At 36.2% G+C, this 13,545-nt stretch overlaps 1 protein-coding gene and 1 long non-coding RNA gene across 2 annotated transcripts in view; one reads left to right on the forward strand and one right to left on the reverse strand.

Annotated features, from left to right (window-relative positions):
* Positions 1-13,545, reverse strand: part of LOC136029551 (homeobox protein Nkx-2.2a-like) — a 49,848-nt gene that overhangs the window by 13,862 nt on the left and 22,441 nt on the right. The gene's annotated exons all lie outside the window — the stretch shown is intronic.
* The window catches only part of LOC136029552 (uncharacterized), a 44,409-nt gene continuing 43,108 nt past the window's right edge, over positions 12,245-13,545 (forward strand). Inside the window, exon 1 of the long non-coding RNA XR_010618066.1 lies at positions 12,245-12,592. This is a non-coding gene — a long non-coding RNA (uncharacterized LOC136029552). The remainder of the gene's footprint in view (positions 12,593-13,545) is intronic.

Below are 13,545 nucleotides of genomic sequence, written 5' to 3' on the forward strand. Positions count from 1 at the left end.
TTCAACCCTCCAAAATACCATGATCTGCAAAAATTTCATAAATGCCCTATGCTATGTATATAAATCCTCTTTTTCGAGTCCCTAACAAATTTTGCTCGATGAAGACTTGGCCCCATTGAAATACTGCAAAGCTTTGAACAGATACTTTCTTATTCTTAAATTAAAAGTAATAATTTTTTCAACTTAAAGTAAGAAGCAACAATAAAAATTAAAACGAACAGAAATTATTATGTATCTGAGAGTGGGGATAACCCATTGTCAATCCCTCGCTCTCTCCACTAAAGTTCGAATTGTGTTCGAATTCTTTAAGAATGACCCCTGAATCACAAAGGCCGTTTAATTAAAATAAATTGCTCTTTTTAAATACTAAAAAAAAACTTTAGCGTAAAGAGCGAGTAATTGACGAGGGGGCAAACCTGTGAGCCCTCTCGCGATATTCTAGGACCACTGGGTCAATACGATCACCCCTGGGAAAAAAAGTAAACCCACATCCATGATCTTTCTTCTGGCAAAACAAAATACAAAATTCCACATTTTTGCAGATGGGGGCTTACAACTTCTAACGTAGGGTTCTCTGACACCCTGAATCTGATGATGTGATTTTTATTAAATGTCTATGACTTTCATGGGCTGTTTCCTCCTTTTTTCAAAGACAAGGCAAATTTTCTTAGGCTCATAACTTTTGATGAGTAGAACTAAACTGGATAAAAATTTATGTACTTGAAATCAGCATAAAAATGCAGTTAGTATAAAAATTCTGTTTTTTAGAGTTTTGTTTACTATTGAGCCGGGTCACTCCTTACTTACTGATTGTAACCACAAACTGTTTGATCAAAAACTAGTGGTGTTCGAGAATACAAGAAGTATTGGCGCAATTTACTGAAATTATTTGGTAGACGGAATATTTTGCAAAATATAGGGAGGAGGGATTTTAGTGGTCTCTTTTCAAAATTTTCTAGGGAGGGACCACTATTTCCCCTCTCCAAATGAGATAAACCGACCAGGAGTTTTTTATGCTTTCCTTCAAAGGTGGACATCAAGTCTTCATTCCAAACCTGCCCCTGTGCCTCTAAACTGGTGTCTGTGGGTTTAATTTGGGAGCTTGAGGGACATTTGCTAAACCTGAGATTTTGACAAATATCACTTTTGGGAGCAGTTTCACAGAAAAACGCCTCTTTTGGTACTTCCATGGGGTAAAAAATCAGAAAAATTGCAACGCTAGATTTTGAAAAATAAATTTGCTTAGCTCTTCTCCCCTAAACTGACGGGTTTTTCTTAACTGACGGCACTATGTCAATCCCTGAAAAGGGCTTATTCAGGTTGGAGCTTCAGAGAAGGATCGAGGAGGGTACCGCCCTCCTTGACCTTGGTGAATCTTTCACTTACATCCATGCAAAATATCGACAATTTTCTTTGATGTTTGCTCCCGGTATACCCAGAATAAATTCCCGTTTTCTAGCATCCGAATTCCTCTCATCTTTTCGTCTGGGTATTGGCCCTTTCTCTTTGTCTTTGATGTAAACGATGAAATATGTATCTATTACAACAAAACACAGTAATCCTATTGCTTGTCCCAAAGAAGAATATTTAACATAAAGAAATGAAAAGTATAAGCGAATAAATTAAACCATTTCTCAGACCGCAATGCCTTTCCATTTACAAAAAAAAATGAAATAAAAATATACATAAGTGGGTATAATTTTTCGAATAAGAGAGTGGGAAATAACTATCAAGTTTTCTTTACTAATAATAATAACAAAGTCCATAATTTTTATAATAAGAGGCACTTTATCATTAATAGCGAAAAAAGGATTTCTTTTGTTGTTTTCTACTGTCTTATATGAAATATTATCTCTGCTTGTCTATATCTTCATTTCATTTTGTTTGCGAAAAAATTTACTGACAACTTTCCAGATTTTTCTAATTCGGTAAAGCAGTGGTTCTCAAACTGTGGTACGCTTACCCCTTATGGGTACGCAAAAAGTTTTAGGGGTTACGCGGTCGGCCAACAAAAAAAAACAACCCTTTAATTTTAGAACTGGCAATTTTATCTATATTTCAGTTATAGCTTACTTGTTACCAATAACTGAAAAGGGGTACCTAAAATATTTTCTGGGTAAAAGGGGTACAATATTTAGATAAGTTTGAGAACCACTGCAGTAGACAATATAGAATGAATGAAATACATGGCCTATCCAGGGAATTAAAGGGTTTGAACTCCCCATCCCCCCCCCCTCCGATTTTAATAACGGAACAAGAATGCATACACAAAAACTTTCAAAGCGTTTACAAAAGTATTTGTGTACTACCCTCCTCCCTGAACAAAAATTTTGTATACACCCTTGATGGAATGCAATTTAATAGGTAGGATTCACAAGCATGCGGTAGATTATGCTTTTACCTCTTTTATGATATTAGTTTTACGCATTGAGGGATCGCAATCCAGTTCAAGCTGTATGTGAGTCGACTCAAAACTATTTAAGTGATGGCACTCAATTTTCAAATACCTTAAATCGAACTGAAATTACTAACGAATTTCAGTGGCGTTTACTGGATATAAACAATCAAAAACGAACTTAAATAAAAGTTTTCTCACGTGACAATAAAGAACAACTTCCAAATTTAGCACGAACAGAAATTGCCTTAAGTTTAACTATACTAAAAGCTGATCAAAATGCAACAAACAAAACGGGTTGGTCATTGCATGTGTTTTCTTTATATTTTGCATTTTAAACATAGGAACTTATACCAGACGGAGCACATTCGTTTTTGAAGTGCTAAGAAGAAAATGCTTGAAAATCTACAAGAAAATCATTAAAGTGCATGCTAAACTTTAGCGTAAAGTGTAAAGGTTTAGGGAAGCAGTAAGCCCCGTCATGTTTAGGATAGTCTCTGCTCGTTAAGGTTTTAGTGATGCTCTTTACTCCTATTTGAAGCATTCTTTTTAGTTGACGTCTAAAAGGAATTTAATATTTTTAATGCTTCCAGATATATAAGAAATCGTTAAGTTTGGAATTAAATATGAAAATAATTAGGATCCTGGAGTTTGCGTCATTAACAAAAGGAAGAGAACCCTCGGGTGTGATACTGATGAGAATTGCATCATAAAGTGTAAACTTACTGAAACCTACATTAGTAGGAAGGTTTCAGGGAGGCACATGTGCAAAATTTAAAAAAAAATGGAGATGGGATCAATAATTCAAAAAGTGAATCTTAGTGACGAATTGAATATCAAGTCCCCAGAAATTCATTGAAATTTAGGGTTTCGTCCGAGGGCTCAGGTCGATTTCAACTTTTAAGGTTGCTCTATTTCCAAGAGAAAAGTGTTATTTTTAGCTAATTAAGATGGTGTCCTTATTTGTTTACCGATACAACAGAGGTTACCATACGGTGAGACTGAAACCCCGTAATTCATAGGAGAGTGCTCGTTCATTTCAAGTTTTCACGTCACTCTCTAGTGGAAAAAAATTTGGTTGTGTCGTGCTAAAGCAACATTTGTCCCTTTCCTGGACACAAATAAAATGATTCGAATGAGGGTCAGAGCCTCCTTTTCAAGATAATTCCTGGTCAGTTTAAGTTTCCACGTCGCTCTTTACTTTCGTTTGAAAATAACTTTTTCAGCTAAGATTGTCTCTCCTATTGTGTATTTTTTTAGAGGGGGGAGGGAATGGAAGGTATCTTGTGAGGGGGAAAAGGCCCCTTAGCTTTTAGGGTTCATTTCCAGTTTTAAGGTTACTCCTACTCTCACGAGGAAACGCTATTTATGATTTAATATTTTCATGGAATTGATTTTTTATTTTCATTGAAAACATAAAACACTGCAAAATTAATCCCCCTATATTTTAAAAAATGCATTCCCCCTCCTCATACATTTTCGTCAGTTAGAACCCCCGTACAGACAATTTTGCGCTAATGTATCGCAACGAAAGAATCTATATCTATTGATCCTTATTCAAATGCTTGTTTTGGTATTTATTTACTTACTCGCAAGAAAAAGGATACGATAAATAATCAAATTATGACAATTGAAACGTTAGACAAGTGGAGGCCTTATTTAGGCTTAAATCTGATTTTAGCCTGACCTGGGTACAACCCGAGAACTCCCAATGGATATATCAACCTTGTTGAAACCCTTTACAATAAAAACTACTCCGCCAGACAGCTTGGCACCAAAAGGCTACCTAATGACTGTTAAAGGGTATTCAATCTGGGTAGGCTAAGCATACCCTTTCGTTTTGTCTGGGATAAAATATGCTAGACAGCTTGTCGCCGGACTTTACCGGATTATCTAAATATTCAAACCTAGAGAGATTTCAAACCCTTAGAGAATAGACTGACAACTATTGAAAACTTTCAAAATATCTTACAAGGCTTCTAGGTAGAGACGAACACATTTTTTTTTATTTCACAGGGGGGGGGGGAAGCATTTTGTTTAAACAACCAAAAGTATTGAAATTATATAAAATTAAAGGGTGATTTGCGAAACTTGAATCTTTGTGGGGGGCTGGTGATCCAAAAAAATGCTTGGGGCTGCTGAACCAATTGTGCTTGTACCAGTTCTCATTCCCAGCCACTTCCAGAAAAAAATCATGACAAAAAGACTATATGGAAACAAAAAATTTTTTGCCTGAGAGAGACACCATCTCAGTTTTGTATTTTGGCAATAGGTGAAGGGGAAGTAAAATTTCCGATTAAGATCCGACTGGAGATAAATATTAATTTCATTACACTGAAAATAATGTCCCCTCTTTTACTCTTATTTGTACTTCTTTTTTTAGAGGGATGGTGAGAGATATTTGCCCCTTGGTGTTTACCATCCCCTAAGCAATATTCCCAATATAGTCTGTAATTTACGCCTAGCAATGGTTAAAAAGGGATTTAATGGCACACATCTGCAGCAGTTCGTTTGAGGGTGGTTTCTATGGTAACCGATTGGGTTAATGCCGAATATTGGAGTGCACCGGCTCGCAACCCTATAGAACAACTAAATTTTTACCAAAGAGTTTTTGCATAAACTATCCAAAAATAGTTGAATATTAAATTAAAGTATCTAAGATTTGACAATGTAGAAGAAGGATGGAATAGTTTTAGGAAAATAGTTCGTGAATTAGCAGATGGTATCTCAGAGAGGAAGGTAAGAAACGCAGCTTAGAATATTAGTGAAAATGCTTTAAATTTAGTAGAAAAGAGGAGGTGTCAGTACAAGAAGTATTGAAGTGATTATTCATATGAAAATAAGAGGAATGTAAACAAAGTAAAGAGAGCATTAAAATATGAACTAACAAGATAGTTAAAAAACATGTTAAAGGAATAGCCGATCTGAACTTGCTTCAGGTAAAGATTGGAACAAGACTATAATCAGTGACAAGGAAAGGCATAAAGAAAGATGGACAGAACATTTTTAGAATGTGCTAAACCGTGAAGAAGTTACAAGAAACACTGCAGAAAAGAAAGAAAAAATCTGCGGCACTTTGGAACTGAAAGAAGATTCATTTTATGAGTAAGGATTAGAAACAACACTAAAAGTATTAAAACAAAGTTAGGCCCAAGGTACGATTGTGTGGTAAATCAGTTTTTTTTTTTTTAATATGGCGGTTGTGAAGCTAGAGATAAAATACTGAAATTCCTTGTGATTTTAGGAAAACTTTGATTAAACTCCTCCATAAGAATGGTGATAAAATATAGTACGGTAATTATAAAGAAATCAGTTTGTTGTATTTAGGAGGCACATTACTTAGTACGATGATAGGTTTATACTATGAGTCATACTACTATTACTACTAACAACTCACCGAAGCACTAGGCCGCCTGAGGCCAACACAACTACGCACACTCCTTCTCCATTTCAATCGAGTCTAAGCTTCCCCATCATAGCCCCCAGGAAGTTCCATTTCCTTCAAATCTTTCTTTATGACATCCTCCGATCCCGAACGTGAACGAACTGCTTTCCGTTTAGCCCTATAATGTTCGCCGAAAAGGACAATCTTTGACAATCTATCATCCTTCATCCACAAGACGTGCCCTAGCCATCTCAATTTTTCTCCCATTATAGTCCTAGAAAGCGGGATTGAACCACACTTTTCATACAGCCTACTGTTCGAAATACGATATGTCAGCCGGGTACTCAGAACAATCCCTGGAAAATATCTAACAAATCTTCATCTGCTTTTCGGAGCGCCCGTGCTTCAGAGCCATACTTGACAACTGTCATCAATGTAGTTTCCAATATTCTAATCTTGGTTTGCACACTTATTTTCCTGTTCTTCGAAATTTTTTAACTGTGAAAAAAAAAAAACACCCTGAGCCCAGGCTATTCTACTTTTAACATCTTCACTACTCCCACCGTCTTTACTAATAATACTACCAAGGTAAGTGAAGCTGTCCATCTGATCAATCTTTTCGTTACCCAACGTCACCTTTTCATCTTCACTTATTCCTAGCCTTAGTGACTTTGTCTTCTTAACAGTTATTTTCAAACCTATTCTAGCCCCTTGAAATCGCAAAACCTCTAAAACTTCATTCATTTTGCTGAAACTTTCATCTAGGGTACTTAAATCATCAGTATAATCTAAGTCCAGAAGAGTTCCCCCCCCCCATTTGATTCCGTGGTCTCCCATTGCCTTTCCTGCACTTCTTAAGACAAAATCCATCAAAATGATCCATATAAAGGGCGATAAAACACAATCCTGCTTAACTCCTGATTTAATACAAAACCAGCTTCTCACCTCAATTCCTACCATAGCCTCAGCAATGTTATTCTCCTATATAGCACTAGTCACTTTCAAGTATTTGTCTAGTATACCATACAAGGGTAAAAACTTTGCTAAAGCTCTTCTATCAACAGAATTGAACGCTTGCTCATAATCTATGAGAATTAGGACCAAAGGTGTTTGATGACTCAGGCACTTCTCAATTATTAACCTAAGAGTAAAAATTGGTCGACACATCGTCTTCCTTTTCTAAGGCCGCGCAGTTCTTCCCTTAAAACTTTGTCTACAACATCTCTCAGTCTAAAAAGTATCATATTAATAAGTAATTTACTACCTGCGAAGATCAGACTAATCCCCTCGATAATTACCACACTTATTTTTATCACTTTACTTATACAGTGGTTTGATTAAGATTTTTCTAAATCGCTAGGTACATCCCCTTTTTCTAAAATCATCTTCATAATCTTCGGTAGCTTATTTCTAACCTCAGAGTTACCATATTTAAGAAACTCGATTACCACTCTATCAGCATATGGAGCCTTATTTTTTAATCCTTTTAGTATTGTCACTATCCAAGGTATCAGAAACTTTTTCATTTTCCTCTATATCCTTTCATGCAACTCTATCTCGGTTTAGCCTATTCTCAAATTGTCCTGCCCATCTCTCTTTAACCATTTCCTTGTCACTAATTGTGGCCCCGTTCATATATTCAACTGGGTCTCCACTTCACATCCCCTTAATTCTTATTTTTAAAGCTTTCTCCACTTTCTTTACATTCCTTTTATTTTCATACTATCTATCACTCAGATGATTCTTGCACAAGCCCCTTCTCTCAAGTAAACATAAAGCTTTTTCACTTATATTCCTAGCTGCGGTCCTAACTTTCTTATCCATGAAACCATCAGCAACTTCAAAAATGGCTTTCCTAAAGTTATTCGACCTTTCAACATTGTCAAATTTTAAGCTCTCCAGCATAGTATTCAACTGTTTCAGGGAATTTCCTCTCAAACTCTCATCCTGGGGTCTACTAGCATCATAGCTTTCCAGGAGGTAGCTATTTTCAGAATTTCAGCTTTAAATTTACCCTAGACACTACCAGATGGTGATCTTTACTTTTAACATCAATAACAGCACCCCAATATCCCCTAGTATATTAAATTGATCCTACCGGTCCTCGGTTTACAATAACATAATCACTAAGGTTTGCTGTCTTACCATAACGTGAATATCATGTCAACTTATGGGCCATTTTATGACCAAATACCGTATTGGTTATAACTCTATTCTTATACCTACAAAATTGCAACAGTCTGTAGCAATTGCTGTTTTCTTTTCCTACACCAAATTTCCCTAGGTCAGGATAACATCTATCCCTATTTCTACCGACCTGGTCGTTAAAATCTCCTAATAAAAACACCATATTTTTGCCTGGGACCCTGTCTATTTGCTCCTGTAACTGTAAGAAAAATTCATTTGAGACATTAGTATCTCCATCAGTCGGTTCTACAGGGACATATACTACTATAACTGATACCCTGAAGTTTTTAGTCATAGAGTGAGCGATTAGTATTCTATTATTCATGCCTTTCCAGCCTAAACAAGAGTTAGCAGCTTTCTTTTTCATCATGAGTCCTACTCCCTGTCCATGTACTCCACACTTCCTGCCCGAGTAAACACATTCCATACCCTATATTTTCTTGCGACCACCACTGGGATATGAGTTTCTGAAACTCCTAATAATTCCAGTTCGAATCGTCTGAATTCGTCTGTCAAAATGTTGACAAGATCGCCATTTTTTAACGTTGTAGTATTCCAAGTTGTAAATATCAAATTCTTTAAGTTATCGAAATTATTTTGGCCTCAGGAAAAGCGGATACCAGTGCAGGATGGGGACCAACACATCTTCTCAAGTCTACACCGAATTGCTTAAGCAAGCTTAGAACTGGACAGCAAGAAGTCCCTGGGACCTCCAGTAGAATAAAGGCTTTGTGCAATCCTTGGCCCATCTTGGTCACAACATGGTTGAAATCCTGCACAGACAGTCTCAAGCTTATTACCTCCGATTTATTATATATTCATGCCTACAAATATTATGCTACTACAAGGAAGAGGTCCATAGTAGGTAAATTAGCTAGGTAGAAGATTTTCAGTCCGAAAACGCCCACTAATACAGACCAAACCGAGAAGAAATATCCATTAATCAAAATCCTGTGCAAATGCTGTGTCGTTTAGTAGACTAGGCTTTAATTTCCTCGAGGGGTGCCCTCCTCAACCGGGAATATAGTTCACCACAAGAGCTCCAATCTTACAGGTACCCAAAAGGATCGAGGCAGCCCTTTGCAGAGATCCGTGTTCATAGATCTGGATCTTACTCGTCGCAGTTGTCCTACTATAGAGGATCCTCCCGCGATGGTGTTCTGCATCACCACCATGCAATTTTAACAATTACTGGGAGAAGGTTTGTAGATCATGGGACGTGTTCACACGCAGATGGGCCCCTTTGAGTGCACATTGAGAGACCTTCTTCCTCCCCCACCTATATTTACTGCCCCACATAAGGGTGCCCCAGTTTCTATTATGGACCAATTTCTATTAAGTTCTTTAAAATGATTTAGTATTGCTAAGGATATCAGATGCATTTTGACCATATGCATCCTTGTTTCTCAAAACTAAAAGCTAAAAGCCTTTAGACAAACTAAAAGCTAAAAACTAAAAGCTCTCTAAAAAACTAAAATATTCTTAGAGGGAAAGGTTGGTAAAACTCAAAAAATCATTCCTGGTTTAATATAAAAGTGAAAATAGTTGTAAAAAGAAAAAAAATACTAATAAAAAAGAGAAAGTACGAGCGACGGTACTAGCGATAATAAGGTAAAAAAGAAAATGCCCCAGTTTTCGATAGTGGGGTAAATAGTCCTTTTTTAATATGGCTGTTATGAAGTTAGAGGTATATTACTGTGATAAATAGGGATTTTATGGATCTATCAGATCTTTTATGATCGACTGAGGCTGCGATGGTAGAATGTTTACCGCCCAGAGTGTGTGCACAAGAGAATCAACGGCAAAAAACGCTCGGTAAAACAAACACTCAGTAAAAAACACTGAGTGTATCTCGGGCCCGAGGGTGCGAAAACAGGTTTGAAATTAACGTTAAGTCACTGAAAATCTGAATAAATGAGGGAGAAGAGGTGATGCTAGGCAAGGAAAAAATCAATCAAGTGAAAAGATTTTCTTACCTGGGTATTATTCATCGGCAACGCAGCAACGCTGCCTAAGTAGTGAGCGATATGGCTTCAAGGTATTCATTTACCAGGCCACTTCCTGTGGAAGGTGTGGTTATAGAAACTTCAGAGAGGGCTTATTTCATTGGAAAATGAAAGCTCTAATACCCCACTTCAGAGTTGAAAGTGATCAGAGGGCAACCAGCTTTCCTCATGCACCTTTTTATAACCCCTCCCCCCCCATGTCCCCAAATACATTCTAAGAAAAATTTGAGATAGCCATTTTGCATACATACGATTTTTTTACATATAAGTTTCATTACTGGGAAGAACGACAAGCTTGATCCTAACTGCCCGATAAGACTAAGGGTATTAAGGTGAAACTTTCAGGGAGTGTCAAGGGGGATGCTGAACTAATCAAAAGACACTAGGTGCATCCAGACAGTCAAAAGGCTATATCTACAGAATATCAGGAAAGGCCAAGAGTATTAAGTTTAAACTTTCAGGGGATGTTGAGGGGGGAGGGGTGTGAAACCAAACCAAAGATAATAAGTTTGTCCAGATTCCCAAAAGGGTGTATCTGCAATATCTGAAGGACGGCTATGGGTGCTAGGTCGCAATTTTCAGGGTATGTTTTATGTGGATGTTGAACTGAATCAAAGGACACTATGAGCATCCAGGTTTTCAAAAGGGTGTATCCGGTAATCAAAAGGAAGTATGTGTATCCGGGTAGTCAAATGGTTGCATTTGCAGTTTCTCAGGGAAGGCTAAGAGTAGGCCTGTTAAATTGAAACTTCCAGGGAACTTTGAGAAGATATTGAAATAAATAAAAAGACACTAATGCATCCAGGCTGTCAAGAGGGTGCATCTGGAACGGTTTGGATATTAAGCTGAAAATTTCTGGAAAGTCAAGGGGGTGTTCAACAAAATCAAGAGACACTATGTTAATCCATATTTCCACAAGGGTGTATCTACATTATATTAAGTGCGGCTAAGGTTATAAATTAATGGCTTAAAAGACACAACTGAAACCTTAGGGTAATGTTGGACGGGAGTAAATTTTAGTTTTTAATTGGGGGACGAAAGGGAGCTTATCACGGACAAGAAACATTTGAAGGAAAAAGGTGGTTGCATTGATTCTTAGTCAGAAATACTATTTTATTTTGTTAATTAGATTAAAATTTCAGAAAAAAATACACCTCAAAGTTTCAGAGCCAAAGGAGCCTCAACCGGAAACAAATCTGCATGAATTCTCAAAGTTGTGTTTATTCTTATTTTTCAAACAGCAAATCAAACTCTGCTTGATAAATGAGCTTATATGTATTTTCTAAAACGAACAAGCATTTAAATCAAACATAACCGAATATATTCTTGTAATAAAAGTGGTCAATCAATGTTCGTCTAAACTGAAGATTGTAACGCTGGTAGGATGGCTTCCAGGATGACAAAATTTTCCTCAAAATGTAAATAGCAAGCCAAAATCTTATGCATAAAACCCATTTTTTTTTTAATATGATTTTATTAGCCATTGGAAAAAAATAATTTCAATTAAAACGAAGAAAAAATTAATTTAAAAACTGTTTTCCATAAAAGAGGGTTTTCAAAGAAAAGTAAAGAGCTAAATTGAACCAAAGACAAGAAAAAGTAAAGTCAAGTGATGATTTGACCTCAGAACAAAGAAAATCACTATCCATGAACAAATGATATCCAAACAAAAATAACTTGTAATACAGCAAATAATCAATTTAAACCTAAAATAGTCGTTCGTTGCGGGTCTCCTTTATTCACTGATGTAGAATCTAATTTAGTTCTTTGCTTTTATTTGAAAAACTTCATTTTGGAATATTTTTAAGTTAATATTAGTAAAGGTGATGGATGCGGTGAAGAGGTAAAAGTATAAAAGCCAAGACACAGGGTATAAGCCAAGCCTAGGTTAAGGTTCGCAGTTGAGAAAGTTTGGAAGAATAGTAAGACGTGTCTGCAAAATAAGTTTAGAATATTGGAAACCAAGGTATTGACAGTGGTCAAATGAAAAATGGACGCTTCGAAAGTCGAAAGGTTCGAAAGGTTCTGAAAAAGGGACGCTTCGAAAGTCCGAGCAAGATTTATTCTAAGTTTTCCAAAAAAATTGTCGAAGCATGGTCTTAGAAGACCGTTTGACTGGTGGCACACCAAATAGCAAGCTGTGGAAAAAAAGTATTTGATCCCACTTTCTAGGGTTATACCGAAAGAAAGGCTAAGTTTGTTTGACCAAGTTTTGTGGATAAGAGATTTCTAACGATACCCCAGACGGGGTACGGAAAGACACCACAAGAAAGCATTTAAAGGAAATTGAAGCTTTGCGGGAGGTGGGTAAAGAGTGAAGATTAAAACAGATTAAAGTGGAGGACAAGAAAGTGTGATTGTAAAATTTGTGTGTTTTTATGCATGTATTGGGTTCAAAATTTAGTTTTTTATATTTTTAATTTCATTGAATAAGGTCATTCTTTACTTATAGTTCGTTATGTCAGGAACTGTTTCAAAGAATTAAAATGTTTTAGGGGGATATTGTTGGGTTGAGCTGATTTTTGATCAGGCACGGACGTAGGAACTTATCCTGGTCATCGTGCGACGTGGAATATAGTTCCAACAATCTTGCGAGGGCGCTGATGTACTTTTGTTTTGGTAAGTCTTAAGCTCATTTCGTCTTAAAACCATTCAAAAAGGTTGCTACTTTGTTACTTTGAGATTAAATACAAGTAATTTGGTTTTATGTCTTTCATAGAGGAATAAGAATAATTGGCATGCGTGCTAGAGCACTACTTGAAGAAGATTCTAGATAAGCAGATTAAAATGATAAATCTGTTGCTTTATCCTCACAATATAAAAGAAAAAATGTGTCACGCTGGTTCCAATGGCAAAGATAAAATTCATAAAGACGACTTTGAAACTGAATACCACAAAAAATAGAATAAAAAGCATAATGGAATGTATACTCCAATAGCCAAATTTACCATGGTAAGTTAGACTACTCTTTAATCAAAGAATGAAGAGTCGAGTGACTGCAACTATCCATACTATATGGAAAAATTTCATGCCGTAGTGTAATATTCATTAAATTTTTCATTCACAATATTCACAGGGCCGTGACATTTTATGATACTGAAATAGATCAGCATATGGGAATATTGTGCTAAACACTTAAAGGAAAAGTATTTTTATCTGTAGACGCACTAAAAGTAAAAAATTATGTTTTCTAATTTCAATCAGACATATCAATGGGGGTGGAAAGAGTGGGCTCCCTCCATCTTATCTGATGCCCCTTTCCCTTCGTATATACCTGGTAATAATAAAGCTAAAGCTAAAGGATTTTTTTCATATTTATAGCAACATCTCCATCACAAAGAATAAATCAGACAATCTTCCACGCCCTAAAAGAGTTTCCACTTGCCCATGTAATTCCGTTATGGCTTTCTGAAATTTATTTAATGCAGTTTTATATGATATGATGCAATATTTATTTCCTTTAAAAATTTCAAAAGCTGTTTGGAAATTTCACAGTCAATCTGATAGGTACTATTCATAAGGTGCTATTATTATTTAATGAATGTCTCTTCTGAATGAATGTAATAAATGTT

Source organism: Artemia franciscana, chromosome 7 (assembly GCF_032884065.1).
Source record: "Artemia franciscana chromosome 7, ASM3288406v1, whole genome shotgun sequence".
NCBI lineage: Eukaryota > Metazoa > Arthropoda > Branchiopoda > Anostraca > Artemiidae > Artemia > Artemia franciscana.